Genomic DNA, 19739 nt, shown 5'->3' with positions numbered 1-19739 from the left:
TCTCCTACTAACCCCAGGCGCAATTTGTGGCTCAGGGCCTCAGTGTATCCTTGGTTCATCTTCCCTGGACTGTGATACTCATTACTAATCCTCCCTCTGCACCCTTTTATTTCGGACCCTGTAATCTCTTAAGACTAGATGCATCTGTTGCTGGGCAGAGTTTGAAGCAGAAAGAGTCTGTAATTCACAAATAAATTGGGGAGGTGACTAGGAAAAATACTTCATTTTTCTAACTGAGTTTAAACTTTCGCTTTAATTAAACCGCAAATTAAGAGAAGCCTCTCACTTTGTATGAAAGAAATCCTTGAATTCCAAAGGCTCTGAAATATTTTTTAAAAGCCAATGAAAAGTTATTTAGTAAACATCAAGTAGCTTTCACATTTGTCTTATGACTACATGTACAAGTGCGTACAGCTCTGGACATGCAGGAATGGTCTTTATTTCAAATGTCTCCAATTACTGAGTTGCTTATATTTAGCTTTCATTATGGTTGTGTCAGTGACCTTGTTAAACAGCAAAATACTTACTCCATCTAGAAATGCAATAGAAAATAATTTACTCATAATATTCAAATGTAAATAATCTGGACGTAGGGAAAGTCAGTGTTTACAAATATTTGTTAAGTGATTGGCTAAATGAATGAAATTTTCCCAAAGAGTTGCATTTTCTATTCATGTTTTTCTCTGTCTTGCCCTTTAATGTCAATAGAACCAGCTTTATCCCCGTTGCATAGGTGAGGGAACTGAAATTCAAAGAAGGGCCTAATTAGTGCTTTGTTTTCTCTCATCATGTTATGTCCATTAGGCCAGCATTTTCCAAAGTGTATTCCACAGAGCTTTGAATTCTGAAGGATGTTGAGGTTACTATGTGATGGGGGATACATAGAAGAATAAGTTTGGAAAATAATGAGTTAAAAAAAGTTAACTGGTTTATTTACTATCGGTTTTATCAGAGCGTTTATTATAGCATAGTGCATTCTGAGACCTCAAGGCAGAGCGGCAAGGAGTGTTGATGGTTAAAGTATGTAGCATGTCCCATATTTAACCACAGATTTAAGTGAAGCATTCAATCACATTAGTGTTCCTCAGAAAACACTTTGAGAAACAGTGCTTCCCAAACTTTAATGTGCATGCACATCACCAGGGGATCTTGTGAAAATGCAGATTCTGATTCAATGAGACTTGAGTGGGGCCTGAGATTCTGCGTTTCTAACAAGCTCCCAGGTGATGCCATGCAGCTAGCCCACAGACCACACTTTGAGTGGTAAGATTTTGGAACATACTAGAGTCAAGAATAAATATTTGGCATCCCAGCAAAAGAGTGCATGATACCACTAAAACAATCCTACTCACAATCAGGACCAATTATTTAAATAGTATGCTTTTCAAAGAGGATGAGGGAATATGGGACAAACCTGTGAAGAACCACATATGGAAGGGTCAGAGAGCAGGACTAAATTTCAAAAGCTTAGGTAGAGCAGCCAACACTCGTCTGTCAGTTTGTCATATCGTGGTGGCTTGCCTGTTACTGTGATACTGGAAGATTTGCCACTACTATTTCAAATACCAGCAGGGTCACCCTTGATAGACAGGTTTCAGCAGAGCTTCTAGATTAAGACAGACTATAAAGAAGGAACTAGCAGTCTACTGAAAAAAATGGCCAGTGAAAACATTATGAATAGCAGCGGAACATTGATACAGTGCCAGAAGATAAGCCCTTCAGGCTGGAAGTCACTCAATATATGACTGGGGAAGAACTGCCTCCTCAAAGTAGAGTCAGCCTTAATGACATGGATGGAGTCAAGCTTTCAGGACCTTCATTTGCTATGTGGCATGACTCAAAATGAGAAGAAACTTTGCAAACGTCTATTAATGATCAGAATGTGGAATGTGCGAAGTATGAATCTACGAAAATTGAAAGCCATCAAAAATGAAATGAAACACATAAAGATTGATATCCTAGGCATTAGTGAGCTGAAATGAACTGGTATTGTCCATTTTGAATCAGACAATCATATGGTCTACTATGCCAAGAATGACAAATTTAAGAGGAATGGTGTAGTGTTTATCATCAAAAAGAACATTTCAAGATCTATCCTGAAGTACAACACTGTCAATGATAAGATAATATCCATACACCTACAAGGAAGACCAGTTAATACAACTATTATTCACATTTATGCACCAACCACTCATGCAAAAGATAAGGAAACTGAAGATTTTTATCAAGTTCTGCAGTCTGAAATTGATCAAACATGCAATCAGGATGCGTTGATAATTACTGGTGATTGGAATGCAAAGTTGGAAACAAAGAAGAAGAATGATTATTGGAAAATATGGCTTTGGTGATAGAAACGATACCAGAGATCACATGATAGAATTTTGCAAGCCCAACAACTTCTTCATTACAAATACCATTTTCAACAACGTAAATGGCAAATAAATGCACGGACCTCACCAGATGGAAAACGCAGGAATCAAATCAACTACATCTGTAGAAAGAAATGATGGAAAAGCTCAATATCATCGATCAGAACAAGGCCGGGCTGACTGTGGAACAGACCATCAATTGCTCATATGCAATTTCAAGTTGAAGCTGAAGAAAATTAAAACAAGTCCGTGAGATCCAAAATATGACCTTGAGTATATCCCATCTGAATTTGGAAACCATCACAAGAATAGATTTGACACACTGAACACTAATGACTGAAGACCAGAGGAGTTGTGGGAAGACATGAAGGACATCATACATGAAGAAAGCAAGAGGTCATTAAAAAGGCAGGAAAGAAAGAAAAGACCAAAATGAATGTGAGAAGAGACTCTAAAACTTGTTCTTGTGTGTAGAGCAGCTAAAGCAAATGGAAGAAATGATGAAGTAAAAGAGCTGAAGAGAAAATTTCAAAGGGCGGCTCGAGAAGACAAAGTATTATAATGAAATGTGCAGAGACCTAGAGTTAGGAAACCAAAAGAGAAGAACATGCTCCACATTTCTTAAGCTGAAAGAACTGAAGAGAAAATTCAAGCCTTAAGTTGCAGTTTTGAAGGATTCTATTGAATGACGCAGGAAGCATCAAAAGCAGATGGAGGGAATACACAGAGTCACTGTACCAAAAAGAATTGGTTGACATTCACCGATTTCAGGAGGTATCATATGATCAAGAACCAATGATATTGAAGGAAGAAGTCCAAGCTGCACTGAAGGGCACGGCAGGAAACAAGGCTCTTGGAATTGACAGAATACCAAATGAGATGTTTCAACAAATGGATGCAGCACTAGAGGTACTCATTCATCTATGCCAAGAAATTTGGAAGACAGCTACCCGGCCAACTGACTGGAAGAGATCTGTATTTTGTGCCCATTCCGAAGAAAGGAGATCCAACAGAATGTGGAAATACTTATTCAATCTGTATGCTGAGCAAACACTCGGAGAAGCTGAACTGTATGAAGAAGAATGTGGTATCAGGATTGGTGGCAGACTCATTAACAACCTTCGATATGCAGTTGACACGACCTTGCTTGCTGAAAGTGAAGAGGACTTGAAGACTTACTGATGAAGATCAAAGACCACAGCCTTCAGTATGGATTACACCTCAACATAAAGAAAATAGAAATCATCACAAATGGACCAACAAGCAACATCATGATAGACAGACAAAAAGATTGAAGTTTTCAAGGATTTCATTTTACTTGGATCCATAATCAACACCCATGGAAGCAGCAGTCAAGAAATCAAATGATGCATTGCATTGGGCAAACCTGCTGAAAAAGACCTGCTGGAGAGCAAAGATGTCACTTTGAGGCCTAAGGTGTGTGTAATCAAAGCCGTGATATGCTCAGTCACCTCATATGCATGCTAAAGCTGGACAATGAATAATGAAACTGAAGAAGAATTGACACCTTTGAATTATGGTGTTGGCAAAAAATATTGAATATACCATGGACTGACAGAATGAACAAACCTGTATTAGAAGAAATACATCCAGAGTGCTCTTTGGAAGGGAGGATGGTGAGACTTTGTCTCATGTACTTTGGACATGTTATCGGGGGCACAAATCCCTGGAGAAGGACATCATGCTTGGTAAGTATATGGGTGAGCAAAAAAGAGGAATACTTGACAAGATAGATTGACACAGTGGCTGCAACAATGGGCTCAAACATAGTAATGAATGTGAGTGTGGCACAGGACCGGGCAATGTTTCATTCTTTTGTACATAGGGTCACTATGAGTTGGAACTGACTCGTCAGCCAGCACCTAACAGCAGCAGGTAGGGCAGGTCTCACACAGCTGAAGTTGAGGCGGTGAAATAGTTAGCAAAGGGAGGACACAGGGATGGTTAAATGGCCCCTCACTTGGCACATTGTCTAAGGTAGCTTCCTTCTTTTTGTCATTAAAACCCAGGTACCTGGGGAAGACATCCACATTCAGTATTGACTCAAATTTAGTTATTATTTTCTCTCCCTACCCATAAACTAAAGTTCCACGGGATATAAATTTTTAAAAACTAATCTGTTATTCAAAATGAGATATTAATGTCAGAAACTGGAGGGGAAAAAAGTGGACTGAATAAAAAGAGGTTAACCTGGGTCAGGTGAAGAGGTGACACTACAAAATATAACCAGGGATTTAAAGGCTTTATAAACTCTCTTGTCTTATAAAGGCCCGTCTTTCTGGCCGGGCCCTGTTCTAGTCTGGGGACTTAATTTTGGCACCTGCATTTCTCTAGCAGCTGGTCATCCTGATGGCTGCCTTGGCCTAGCAACCCCTTTTCCCCAGGGCTTTTTGGAAACTGTGTTTTAATAACCTTTGTGGGTCACACAATTCATAAATGTAGAGCTGGGATTAGGCTAATGGAGTTGTGATAAGATTCTCCCACAGCGTTTCTACCAATGTTTCATTTCTACCAGTTATAGCTTGACATATTTTGATAATTTCTTTGGAACAAAAAGGTTAATAACTCATGACTTCATTATAGATATAAACCTTTAACAAGGTAAAGCAATATCTTTGTCTAATTATGTATTTTTCCCTTGAGTTCTTTGTGTTAAATTAATTTTGTCACTCCCGCTGTTTGCATTTGTAGATCGATCTTTGCTCGTCTTTATATAATACTGCTTTACATTCTTCTCTAGTAATGAGAGTTCTTAACCTGAGTAGAGACTGTTTTGTCTTTTACTGAAGCTTAGATGTGTTGTCAGAACTGATGTTTTGTCTTATTTGTATAGTGTGTTTATGTTTTTGAATTTTTGTGATTTCTTGATGTTTTTCCTTTTTAAAAGCTTTTTTCATATCTCCCGTTTCTTTTGCTGTCACCTTTTATTTGGGGTGTTGATAGGTTTTCTGTTAAAATTATAATCTTGGCTACCTAACAATTTGCAAAAGATATTTCTTAACCTATATATCTTTAGTTTTGAGCGTCAGGTATGAAATAGTATCTTTAACTTGGATTTGAACAGAATTGACTCCTTGCTGAGCAAAATGAGTGATTTAGTATGTCTACCAGCCCTTAGTCACCACCACAACTCTGAAATGCAAACAGATTGAGAGTCTGCTTGGCCTTTGAAATGTGAACAGGGCTAGTTTATGAACGGGTTGTCATTTTCCCTATAAACCTCTGCCTGCGTGTCCCCCTGTCCTAACACACACAGTCCTCTAGAGATCCTGTTCTCTTTTAACATTTGCTGCAAGAAAGGAGTCATAGGCGTCTCCTTTTCCAAAGTCTGGGTTCAAGCGTGGTTAGTTAAAAATAAGTTTGAAAATATCATAAAACAACTACCCAGCGCCCAATAGAAACGTGGGGAACATTCTTGCCTCCGTGTTTCAGCCCTGTGCTTTATTGCTTTTGTCTTATCTAGGGGGATTGTCCCGCATGTCAAATGGTGGTCTTCATTATGATGAAAAATGAAACAAAAGGTGCGTTTTTCCATCACCTTACATCCTGAATAGCCAAAATATATACACACAGCCCCAGAAGAACAGAGAGTTTGCCTTTTTTCTAACTTTTTTTAAAAGTTCAGTGCAGACAGGCTAAAGCCAGCTGGGAATTCTGCAGGTCACAAATGTTACTAATGATACAGAGATGAAACCATTGCCTGAAGCCCACTCTTGAGAACATTTACGTGATAAGACTAAGTTGGAAACGTATTTTGGTTTGTGATGCCTTAAATCTTCTTTGAAGATTATGATAGTTGCTCAGTGACTAAGTGGTTATCTTTTATCAGTGGTCCATTCCTTGTTTAATGCTAAGGCATCCGATACTTCTTGCCTTAACCAATATTTTGAATTGTACATGTAAAGCTCTGGGTGTTAATACAGCCCGAGAGTACAGCCCTAGTTTACTGCTTACCCATCTGTAGCTAACAGTACAACACTGTCATTTGAAATAAACTGTCGAAACCAGATTTTTAGATTTTGAAAATTACCTTCGGTAGTAACTCTCACTATATTCATTTGTAGTTATTTCCTAAAATGTCATTTTTCAGAATCTGAAGATATTCATATTGTGAGCTTAAATTCTATAGCTGATTACTGTTTGTTTACTGATACTTTGTGCATATAACTGAAATATTTTTTCTATAGCGATGGCTTCCCAAAATATTTATTTAAAAGCAGATTTTAAGAGTGAACACAAACATTGTAAAAATTGAACTTATTTGTGCAATTGTAAATGGTTTAATCAAAAATATTACATTCTTACTTTTTTTCCACTACTCCTTCCCAGGAAAACCTGGTGGGGTAGTGGTTAAGAGCCATGCTGCTAACCAAAAGGTTGGCAGTTTGAATCCACCAAGTGCTTCTTGAAAACTCTATGGGGCAGTTCTACTCTGTCCTATACAGTCGCTATGAGTCAGAATCAACTCGATGGCAATGGGTTAGTCCTTCCCAAGCAGGGAAATGAATCTTAATAAACATTTTACCCAAACAGCAAAATGTCACACGTGTCAAGACCTACCCCACGATTTGCTGTATTAACATGCTTCTTAAAACTGATCACTCTTAAAAATTACAAGTAAATCTGAATGACTAAGAAACTCAACACTTTTGCCATTTTTTTAATTCAGCTAAGTGGGTTATGGTAATTGTGTAACAGTCGAAGGGAAACTAAGAGCAGCAAACTGGCTTTTAATGGACACTCCCCTCCCTGCAAAAGAAGCCCTGGTGGCACAGTGGTTAAAGCACTTAACTGCTAACCTGAAGGTCAGTGGTTCAAACCCACCAGCCACTCCAGGAGAAAGATGTGGCAGTCTGCTTCTGTAAAGATTATAGCCTTGGAAACCCTATGGGGCAGTTCTGCCCTATCCTATTGGGTCAATATAAGTCGGAATTGACGACAGCAGTGGGTTTTTGTTTTTGTTTTTGTTTTTTTTCCCTCTCCAAGTCCTCATAGGCAGAGAGCATCAGTGAAGCCCATGTTGGTATAATCCTCAATCACAACGAAACCACCACATTCAGATTATAACCCACCAACATATTCAGAGTATACTTATTATAAATGCTGGAGTCCCGGAGCGGTACAAAGAGTACTTGGCTGCTAACCAAAAGGTTGAAGATTTTGAGCCCAGTCAGAGGTGCCTTGGAAGAAAGTCCTGATCTACTTCTAAAAAAATAAGCCATTGAAAACTCTAGAAAACACAATTGTACTGGGACACACATGGGTTTGCCATGAGTCGGAGTCAACGTGACAGCAACTTGTTTTTCAACTGGTAGAAGAATTGGTTGTTTCTCATACAGTTTCCTGAGCTTTGGTATAACTTCAAAACTAGATTCTTGTCAGTTTGTTTAGAAGGGGGAAGAGAAGCCTTCTTTTCAGGTTTTGTTGGCACCTACACATTGCTGAGACCCTTCCTGACCGTGAGCCATTGTCACTATCCTCCTCCTTCTCTATCATTTTTTTTTAAACCATAACAACTGAATTTACCACTGATAGTTTTTTCTTGTGAAAGTTTTCTTCCTCAATACTCATTTTTTCAGAGTTAGTTCTGGAGAGGGGAGTATATCTCCTTTAAGCTGATAAGAATTTCTGACTCACATGAAAGTGCCATTTTATATACCTGACTGTTCTGTGTATCTATTTACAGGCCGTCCTCTTTTTTTTTTTTTTCCTCAACTTACGACGTATTTGAGTTATGATGAACTGTACCTATGACAGTCTGTTTTTTGTTGTTGTTGTACATCTTATTGTTAGTAATATGTGCTACATCACAGTGTTGCAGTGTGTAATTTGCTGATGTTATTCTCAGGTGTTCAAAGATTGGATCTATAAAGGTACTGATAATAAAAGACAATAATAGTGAAAACTAAAAGAAAAAAAAAAGAGGTATTTGACTATGTCAGAACTGATTGATGTCGCAGTTGTTGAAACAGAACCCTGTCATAAGTCAGGGACTACCTGTATTGGCAACCTAAATACTGCTCCGATGCAGTTGACATTGAAAGCCTGTTTAGTTAGTACCACCTTATCCTTTGGGCTTGCAGGTTGCTGATAAATTTCAATAGAAGGGGGAACAGAACTATATGTCACTGTCGCTGTAGCTTTTTTCTGAGATAAGGGATCTTTCAGCATCAAATGGAGGTCTTTGTTAATGGAGTCTTCTGGTTCAGGTTCAATATCAATCACAGCTCTAGAGAGTGCAGGTTCCTCAGAGCTTTCACTGTTGACATCAGTCGGGCTGTAGTTCTAACATCATCAATCTCCTATTGCCTCCTGGAAACTTATAGAAATGCTGGAATTCTTTTTAAGGTTTGGAGCTGTAAGTTGCAAGGGGTGACCCATAGCTTCCTGTCTTCTCTCATCTCCCCCATTGAAGCTCTTCTTGTTTGAAGGCATGTTATTATCAAAAATGGTGGTGACAGAAGACTTCAGATTGGAAGGTTTAGTTGCAACAGAACAAAGTTTGCCTAACACAGTGTGAACCAAACTCTCGTGATCCCAAGAATCAGAGACCGGTACTCCATCGCTTGGCTGTGACTTTGCTTGTTAGACATCACTGCTGTAATGTCATCAGGAAGTTTTTCAGCTCCCAGTCTGGCAATTTCACCTTAATGGCACACCAGATCTTGTAGCTGATCAGGTGCTGTTCCCCATGGTTCGTGGAGAGTGAGGTGCCTGGGTTATGGGGTTGCTGGCCCCTGCTCCTGGATCGGGCAGCACTGTGCTCCATCCACACTGCGTGCACTGCATGTTCTAGCTGAGTTACTTTTTAAAGTTAAACTTAGATGTACTTTGATGGATTTAAAAACTCAAAAATTGCTTCCTACTATGACCAATAATTAATTGCTTTTTAAGGGTGCAGCAAATTTCCAAACTGCCTTTTAAACCTCATTGATGTTAAAAATCAGCCTTTGAAATAAATCTGTGGCCTAAAATATAGAGAGCCTGGGAAATTCGTATAAGGATAAACATTTATACAGTCAGTTATCATTATTTGCAGTACTTATGTTCTATAAAGTTGCTGCTAACACTGAATTTGCAAAATACAGAACCATTGCTCCTAGGGAAAATACAGGATTCTGTTCCTGTGAGCCTCTGGTCACATTTTCATCTGTTCAATGAAACCCACCTTATTTAAAATACATTGTTGATTCATTAACATTGAACTCACAGCTAGCAGCATTATAACTCAGGCCTGAACGAAGTTTATCTAACACATTTATTTTCTCCATAAGGCACATTACAGTCTTCTTGCCCGTAGGCACTATGCTTGGGGGTCAGTTTAGACAGTGAAATCATCAACAAAAAACATAAAAATGTGGAAAGCGTGGCACCAGATACAAAAGATGCTTGTTTACAATACGAAAGTTGAAACGAGAAGGCAGAGCATTGCCTTGTTCAACCTCAGCAGGGAAAGTTCTCTTGGGCAATTCAGTTTTCATCCCTCTGCATGTGTGCAAGTCTGTAAATGATCACAAAAGTGCAGAGGGTGTGCATTTTAGGGTTACAAATAAATTTTAGCGAATTGGCAAATATGCAACCTGCAAATAATGAGGGTAGACTGTATCTTGTTTTCAAATAATATGTTTTGGTCTTTGAGTTGTTGCCATCCTAAAAGTGTCAAATTCTTTACTACAGGCAATCTTTTCTCTTGAGCACTTCTCAGCGTTCAAGAGATTTTTTTTTTTCATTTACTTTGGTTGTGCTATACTTACTACACCCACATTTGGCACCACTTTTCCCATCACCCAAAATAACAAGCTTATACTATCTAAAGCATACTTTCCCCTCCTCCTCTCCCTGGTAACCACCAATGAACGTTGATCTCTCTGTATGTGTCTGTTCTTGTCTTCTTATAAAAGAGAAATCATACAATATTTGTCCTTATATACTTGACTTTTTTCACCTAGCATTATGCTTTCCAGGCCTATCCATGTTAGAATGTTTCACGGATTCATCACTGTTCTTTATGGTTGCATAGTATTCCATTGTATGTATGTACCACATTTTGCTTATTCAGTTCATCCATCAATGGGTACTTCAGTTGTTTCTATTTATTTGCTATTGTGAATAAAGCAAAAATGAACGTATGTCTGCGTATGTCTGTGTCTTTTTTTTTTTTTTTTAGGGTATGTATCTAGAATGGGATTGCTGGGTCATTGAGTAATTCTATTTCTAGTTTTTTGAGAAAGCTCCATACGATTTTCCATAGTGGCTATACCATTTTACAGTCCCACCAGCAATGGATAAGGGTTGTAATTTCCCCGCATGCTCACCAACATTTGTTATCTTTTTATTTTTTTATCGATGCCATTTTAGCTGGGGTAAGATGGTATCTGATCGTACCTTTGATTTGCATCTCTGTAATGGCAGTTCTATCAGGCAGTTCTACTGTCCTATAGGGTCGCTATGAGTCAGAATCAACTCGATGGCAGTGGGTTTGGGTTTTTTTGGTTTAACGGCTAATGATCATGAGCATCTTTTCACATGTTTACTGGCTGCGTGGATGTCCTCTTTAGTGAATATTCTGTTCATGTCTTTTGCCCATTTTTGTGATTATGTTGTCTTTTTATTGTTGAGTTATAATTTTCTATTGATTTTAGAAATTAGACCCTTATCAGATATGTCATCTTTTAAGATTTTCCCCCAGTCTGTAGGTTATCTGTTTACTGTTTTCATAAAGTCTTTTGATGAGCATAAGTTTTTAATTCTTATGAAGTACGCTTTAGCTATTTTGTCTTCTTCTACCTGTGCATTTGTTGTTATGTTTGTTACTCTATTTATACAAAAGATTAGGTCCCATAGTTTTCTCCGTGTGGTTTCTTCCAGGGATTTTATGGTTTTAGGTTTAACATTTAGGTCTTTGATCCATTTTGAGTTAGTTTTGTGTATGATGTGAGGTATGGGTCCTGTTTCATTTTCCTGCAGGTAAATATCCAGTTTTGCCAGCACTCTGTATTAAAGAGACTGTTTCTGCCCCATTGAATGGAATTTGACCGCTTGTTGAAAATCAGTTGTCGATAGATAAGCAAAACCAAACTCGCTACCGTAGGTAGAGTTGATTCTGACAGATAGAGACCCTATAGGACAGAGTAGAACTGCCCCATAGGGTTTCCAAGGAACAGCTGGTGGATTCAAACTGCCGACCTTTTGGTTAGCAGCTGTAGTCTTATCTACTGCACCACCAGGGCTCCAGTCCATAGGTGGCTGAGATTAATTCTGACTTCTCAATTCTATTCCACTGGTCTGTGTGTCTCTTGTTAGACCAATACCAGGCTGTTTTGATTGCAGTGGCTGTATGGTATGTTTTGATGCCAGGAAGTATGAGGCCTCCTGCTTTGTTATTTTTCTTGAACATTTCTTTGGCTATTCAGAGTTTCTTTCCTTTCCATATGAAGTTGATCATTAGTTTTTCCGTTTCAGTAAAGAATGTTGCTAGGATTTGTTTCAGGGTTGCACTTTATCTGTAGATCATTTGTGGTAGAATTTTCACTATGTTAAGTCTTCCAATCCATGAGCATGGGATGTCTTTCCATTTTTGTAGTTCTCCTTCGGTCTACTGTAGTAGTGTTTAAGTCTTTTAAGTCCTTGGTTAGGTTAGTTTCTAGGTATTTTTATTGATTTGGAGACTATTGTAAATGGTATTGTTTCCCTGATTTCTTTTTCAGAGTACTCATTGTTAGTGTAGAGGAACCCAACTGATTTGGTACCCTGAAACATTGCTGAATTCTATTAATTCTGGCAGTTTTCTTGTGGAATCTTTAGGGTCATCTATGTCTATACATGATCATGTCATCTGCAAATAGAGATAGTTTCACTTCTTTTCTGATTTGGATACCTTTTATTTCTCTTGCTAAGACTTCCAGTACAACGTTGAATAAGAGTGGTGATAATAGGCATGCTTGTCTCATCCCCATTCTTAAAGGGAAGGCTCTCGGCCTTTCTCCATTGAGGTATACTGTTGGCCGTTGGTTTTGTACATTTACCCGTAATTATGTTGAGAAATTTCCCCTCTATTCCTATTTTTCTGTGAGTTTTTATCAGGAAAGGATGTCGAATTTTATCAAATGCCTCTTCTACATCAATTGATAGAATCATATGGTTCTTGTCCTTGGTTTTATTTATGTGGTAGATTACATTGATTGATATTCTAATGTTGAACCACCCTTGTAATCCTGGGCTGAATCCCACCTGATCATGGTATATGACATTTTTGATATGTTGCTGAAGTCTGTTGGCTAGAATTCTGTTGAAAATATTTGCATCTATCTTCATAAGGGGTATTGGTCTATAATTTTCTTTTTTTATGATGTCTTTGCATGATTTAATATCAGGGTTATGCTAGCTTTATAGAAAGAGTTCAGTAGTATTCATTCCTCTTCTTTGTTTTTGAAGAGTTTGAGTAGGATTGGTATCAACTCTGCTCGGAATGTTTGGTAAAATTCTCCAGTGTAGTCATCTGGTCCTGCGCCTTTTTTTTTTTAAGCTTTTTTTTGATGACATCTTCAATCTCTTCTTTTGTAATTAATCTGTTTAAATTTTCTACCTCTGTTTGTTTCAGTTTGGGTAGGTAGTGTTTTTCTAGGAATTTGTCCATTTCACCTAGGTTTCGAATTTGTTGGAGTACATTTTTTCATAGTAATCTGTTATGATCTTCTTTACCTCTATTGGATTGATTGTAATGTTACCAATTTCATTTCTTAATTTGGTTATTTGCTTCTTCTGTTTTTGTTTTTTTTTTTCTTTTGTCAGTCTAGCCAATGGTTTGTCTATTTTATTGATTCAAAGAACCAACTTTTGTTGATTCTTTCTATTGTTTTTCTATTTTGCTTATTTCTGCCCTGATCTTCATTATTTCTTTCTTTCTTTTTTTTTTTTTTTTCTGGTAGCTTTTGGCTTCTTTTGCTCTTCCCTTTCTGTTTGTTCAACGGTTTAAGTTAATAATTCTGGAACTTTCTTCTTTTTTAATGTAGGCATTTATTGCTATGGATTTCCCTCTGAGTAATGCTTTTGCTGTGTCCCAAAGGTTTTGGTATGTTGGGTTTCCATTTTCATTTGATTCTTGGAATTTTTTAAATTTCACTTTTGACTTCTTCTATGATCCAACAGTGTTTTAGTAGTGTATTAGTTAGTATCCATGTATTTTTTTTTCCTTATTTTTACTGTTGTTGATTTCTAGCTTCAGTGCTTAAGTGTTACATCTGCTAACCAAAAGGTCAGCAGTTCAAATCCACCAGGCGCTGCTTGGAAACTCTATAGGGCAGTTCTACTCTGTCCTATAGGGTCACCATGAGTCAGAATCAACTTGATGGCAACAGGTTTGGTTTTTGGTTTACCTTTTGGTCAGAGAAGATGTTTTGTATGATTTCAATCTTTTTAAATTTGTTGAGAATTATTTTGTGTCTAGCATATGATCTATTCTGGAAAATGATCCATGTGCACTGGAGAAGAATGTGTATTGTTCTGATGCTGGGTGGAGTGTTCTGTATATGTCTGTTAGATCCAATTGGCTTATGGTTTTATCTAAATTCTCAATATCCTCAGTGATCTTTTTAGATGTTTTGTCTATAATTGAAAATGGTGTGTTGAAGTCCTCTACTATTGTAGTGGAGTTGTCTATTTCTTTCATATTAGTGAGTACTTGTTTTATGTATTTTGGAGCCTTGCTGTTAGGTGCATATATATTTATAATTGTTATGTCTTTTTGCTGGATTGATCCTTTTATTATTATGTAGTGTTCGTCTTTATCTCTTTTAATAGATTTTGATTTAAAGTCTATTTTATCTGAGATCAGTATGGCCACCCCTGCTCTTTTTTGTTTCTTGATTTCATGGAATATTATTTTCCAACCTTTTATTTTCAGTCTGTTTCTGCCCTTATGTCTACGGTGTGCTTCTTGGAGACAGTAAAAGGGTGGATCACAATTTTTTATCCATTCTGTCTTTTTCGTGAGGTATTTAAAACATTCATGTTTAAGGTTATTACTGAAAGGTTAAAGCTGAAAATTACTACCTCACTCAATTTGCTGTTTGTCTTTTGAGTGTTTCATATCTTTTTTGAGTTTTATTCTGATTCTTCTGTTTTTGTTCATATTTGGCTGTTTTGTGATGAACCTTTTTGTTTTTTTTCATTCTTTTCTTCTGAGTATTTTTTTCTCAGTGATTTCTTAGTGGTTACCATATGTGTAGGGGAAAAACTGGTGGCGTACTGGTTAAGTGCTACGGCTGTTAACCAAAAGTCAGCAGTTTGAATCCACCAGGCACTCTTTGGAAACTCTATGGGGGCAGTTCTACTCTGTCCTATAGGGTCGCTATGAGTTGGAATCGACGGCAATGGGTTTAGGTTTTTTTTTTTTTTACTACATGTGTTATATTGCATAACTTACAATTCCAACAATGTTTAATGTATGAACAACAGTTAACATACAACCTTACCATATTAAATCTATTCCTGATATGCTCCTCCCTCCCCCATTTCTTTTAGTATGTCTCCATTAGCATCAATATACAACCTATATTTGATAAGTTTACTTTGTACTTATTTCTTACAAATTTGATGTTGTATTGTTCGTAGGATTTAGTTATTGAGTTTATTTCCTGAAAATATCATATACTTAGTCCTTATGATTGCCCATGTTGTTTTTTGGAGATCTCTCCTTCTCTTATTTTTTATTTATATTTTTCCCATGTATAGATACAAGTATTTATCTAATACTTTGCCTTTCCATTTGGAGTACTCCCTTGAGTAATACTTGCAAAACTAGTCTGGTGGTGGCAAATTCTCAGAGCTTCTGTTTTCTTGGGAATGTCTTGATTTCCCCCTCATTTTTGAACAACAGTTCTACTGGGTAAAGCATTTTTGGTTGACAATTGTTTTGTTCAGTATGATATATGTGTCATTCCATTGTCTTCGGGCCTCTAGAGTTTCTGGGGAGAAATTTGCATTGATTCTTATGAAATGCCTTTTTCTCTTGCTGCTTTCAGAATTCTCTCCTTGTCTTTAGTTTTCAAGAATTTTTTTTATGATATAGCATGGAGTTTATCTTTTTGTATTTCTTTTAACTGGAGTTCATGTAGCTTCATATTTGCAGGCTTAGTTCTCTGTTCAGGTCTGGAAAATTCTCTCTGATTATCTCTTGGAAAATTCTTATTGTGCCTTTATAGTTGTCATGAGTGCTCTAGGATTCCAACAATTCTGATGTTAGATTTTGAAAGGGGCAGTGTGAGAAAAAGATTGTAGGGGTATCGTAACATTGTTTCTACATGGCTTGTGTAGTTCACTTTTGCATAATCTGGTGATTTTGTGATTTGTGGTTTGATTCCTCCCTTCCCTCTCCTTTCTCCCTGATTCTGTGAAGCTTAAAATTAATCTACGTTCCTCTTGGAGAAGCAGAACAGCAATAAGTAAGATCTGGGATGAGACAGCTAGACGACGGGGGCCCATCTTGTGTATGAAACTAGGATGACATCAGAGGACCTCTAAGAATACCCACAAAAGGTCAACATGCCCCCTTAAGGGGGAACTGCCATTCTTCAGATTCTTCAAACCTAAACCCAAACCCTATAAAGCCGTCCAGTCAGTCTCTGAGAGACAGGCAGACTTTGGAGGAGCCCGTTTCCCTCTGTCTCTTGTATACATGTATACAATAAAGTTCCCTTGCTGCTTACCTCACTCCTGTCTCAGTATTGGCTTTGTGGCAGGTGGCTTGAATCCATGTTTTGTGGTAAAAATTTCTTAATTGAATTCCATATTTCCGTTTGGGTTTTCTTGCTTTTCTTTGTTCTTTTCTCTTGTTTATCTTGAGATTTGATAAATTCGATTACTTTGTCTTCTAGTTCATTTATTCTATCTTCTGATCGATTATTGTTGAGTGTTTCTCTTGCTTTTTTCTAACTCAGTTGCTTTATTCTTCAGTTCCAGGTGTAATCCTTCATATCACATGAAACTAATGTTGAGAGTGAGCCCTGAACCTCAGAGAGGCTTTCCCTAGTGGGGAGGTAAGTCATGGCCACCTTAACATGCAGAAGTGCCAGGAAAGAAACACACTGTGTGCCTGTCCAGAGAATAGCAGTTGCTGTTCAGTCAATTCCAACTCATGGTGATTCCATGTGTGTCAGAGTAGAACTGTGCTCCATGGGATTTTCAATGGCTGATTTTTTGGAAGTAGATTACCAGGCCTTTCTTCCAAGGCATCTCTGAGTGAGTTTGAACCTCCAACATTTCAGTTAGCAGCTAAGCGTGTCAACTGTTCATACCACTCAGGGACTCTAGTTCAGCATATTCAGTTGGAAACATTAGTGAAGACTTCAAGATGGAGGTACCATTTAAACTGAGCTTTTAAAATAGCCAGACAGAGGACACTTTTTTTTTTTGTCTTTAGATAAAGATTTACAGAGTAAATTAGTTTCTCATTGAACAATACATGTGTTGTTTTGTGACACTGGTTGCCAGCCCCACGGGGTGTCAACACACCCCCTTCTCAACCTTGAGTTCCCCATTACCAGCTCGCTTGTCCCCTCCTGGCTTCTTATCCTAGCCATGGGTTGGAGTGCCCATTTAGTCTTGTTTTGTTTTACAGGCCTTTCTAATCTTTGGCTGAAGGGTGAAACTCAGGAGTGACTTCAGTACTGAGTTAAAAGGGTGTCCAGGGGCCATACTCGTGAGGTTTCTCCAGTCTCTGTCAGATCACTAAGTCTCACCTTTTCTTCTGAGTTAGAATTTTGTTCTACATTTTTCCCTAGCTCTGTCCAGGCCTCTGTATTGTGATCCCTGTCAGAGTAGTTGGTGTTGGTAGCCGGGCACCATCTATTTGTGCTAGACTCAGTCTGGTGGGGGCTGTGGTAGTTGTGGTCCATTAGTCTTTTGGACTAATCTTTCCCTTGTGTCTTGGTTTTCTTCATTCTCCCTTGCTTCAGATGGGATGGGACCAGTGGAGTGTCTTAGTTGGCCCTTCACGAGTTTTTTAGACCCCAGATGCTCTTAACCAAAGTAGAATGTAGATCATTTTCTTTGTAAACTATGTTATGCCAATTAAGCTAGATGTCCCCTGAGACCATGGTCCCCAGCCCTCAGCTCAGTAATTCAGTCCCTTAGGGAGTTTGGATGTCTTTATGAAGCTTTGATGACCTTGCCTTAGTCAAGTTTTGCTGGCTTCCCCAGAGACGGAGGATATTCTTTTTTTTCCTCTTCTGTTGTACTTTAGATGAAAGTTTACACAACAAACTAGCTTCTCATTAAACAATTAGTACACATATTGTTTTGCGACATTGATTGCCAACCCCACAACATGTTAACACTCTTCCCTTCTCAACCTTGGGTTTCCCTATTTCCAGCTTTCCTCTCTACTCCTTGCCCCTGGGCTGGTATGCCCATTTAGTCTTGTTTTGGGCCTGTCTAATGTTTGGCTGAAGGGTGAACCTGAGGAGTGACTTCATTACTGTGCTAAAAGGGTGTCTGGGGCCATACTGTCAGGGTTTCTCCAGCCTCTGTCAAACCAGTAAGTCTGGTCTTTTTTTGTGAGTTAGAATTTTCTGCATTTTTCTCCAGTTGTGTCCAGGGCCCTCTATTGTGATCCTTGTCAGAGCAGTCAGTGGTGGTAGCCAGGCATCATGTAGTTGTGCTGGATTTAGTCTGGTGGAGGCTGTAGTACTTGTGGACCATTAGTCATTTGGACTAATCTTTCATTGTCTGTGGTTTTCTTCATTCTCTCTTGCTCCTGATAGGATGAGACCAATGGATTATCTTAGATGGCTGTTCACAAGGTTTTAAGACCCTAGATGCTACTCACTAAAGTAGAATAAAGAATATTTTCTTTATAATTTATGTTATGCCAATTGAGCTAGATGTTCCCTGAGACCATGGTCCCCACAACCCTTATCCCAGTAATTTGGTCCCTCAGGGAGTTTGGATGTGACTATGGGGCTTCCATGACCTTGCCTTGGACAAGTTGTGCTGGCTTGCCCAGTGTTGTGTACTGTCTTACCCTTCACCAAAGTTACTACTTGTCTATTTAGTGTTTTTCCATCCCCACTCCTGTCTTCCTTGCAACCATCAAAGATTGCTTCTTTTTGTGTATAAACCTTTTAATGAGTTTTTATAGTAGGCGTCTCATACAATATATGTCTTTTTGTAATTGACATATTTCACTCAGCACAATTCCCTCAACCCCCACATGTCTGTCAGTTTATCGTACTATGGGGGTTTGCATGTTGCTGTGATGCTGGAAGCTATGCCACCCATATTCAGATACCAGCAGGGCCTCGCATGGAGGACAGGTTTCAGCTGAGCTTCCAGACTAAGACAGACTAGGAAGAAGGACCTAGCAGTCTACTTCTGAAAAGCATTAGCCAGTGAAAACCTTATGAATAGCAGCGGAACATTGTCTGATATAGTGCTGGACGAAGAGGCCCCCAGGTTGGAAGGCACTCAAAAGATGTACTTTGAGGAGTTGCTTCCTCAAAGTAGAGTCAACCTTAATGACATGGATGGAGCAAAGCTTTCGGGACCTTCATTTGCTGATGTGGCATGACTCAAAATGAGAAGAAACAGCTGCAAACATCCATTAATAATCAGAACCTGGAATATACGAAGTATGAATCGAGGAAATTGGAAATCGTCAACAATGAAATGGAATGCATAAACATCAATATCCTAGGTATTAGTGAGCTGAAATGGACTGGTATTGGCCATTTTGAACTGCACAATCATATAGTCAGCTATGCTGGGAATGACAACTTGAAAAGGAATATTGTTGTATTCATCGTCAAAAAGGGCATTTCAGGATCTATCCTGAAATACAACACTGTCACTGATAGGATAATATCCATATGCCTACAAGGAAGAACAGTTAATATGACTATTATTCAAATTTACGCACCAACCACTAGGGCCAAAGATGAAGAAATAGAAGATTTTTATCAGCTGCTGCAGTCTGAAATTGATCAAACATGCAATCAAGATGCATTGATAATTACTGGTGATTGCAATGCAAAAGTTGGAAACAAAGAAGAAGTATCAGTAGTTGGAAAATATGGCCTTGGTGATAGAAATAATGCCGGAGATCGAATAATAGAATTTTGCAAGACCAATGACTTCTTCATTGCAAATACCTTCTTTCACCAACATAAATGGTGACTATACACATGGACCTCACCAGGTGGAACACACAGAAATCAAACTGACTACATCTGTGGAAAGAGACGATGGAAAAGCTCAATATCATCAGTCAGAACAAGGCCAGGGGCCGACTGTGGAATGGACCATCAATTGCTCATATGCAAGTTCAAGCTGAAACTGAAGAAAATCAGAGCA

This window comes from Elephas maximus, chromosome 15 (assembly GCF_024166365.1).
Source record: "Elephas maximus indicus isolate mEleMax1 chromosome 15, mEleMax1 primary haplotype, whole genome shotgun sequence".
Taxonomy (NCBI): Eukaryota; Metazoa; Chordata; class Mammalia; order Proboscidea; family Elephantidae; genus Elephas; species Elephas maximus.
The sequence above is the reverse complement of the archived record's forward strand: the minus strand, read 5'-3'. Positions refer to the sequence as shown.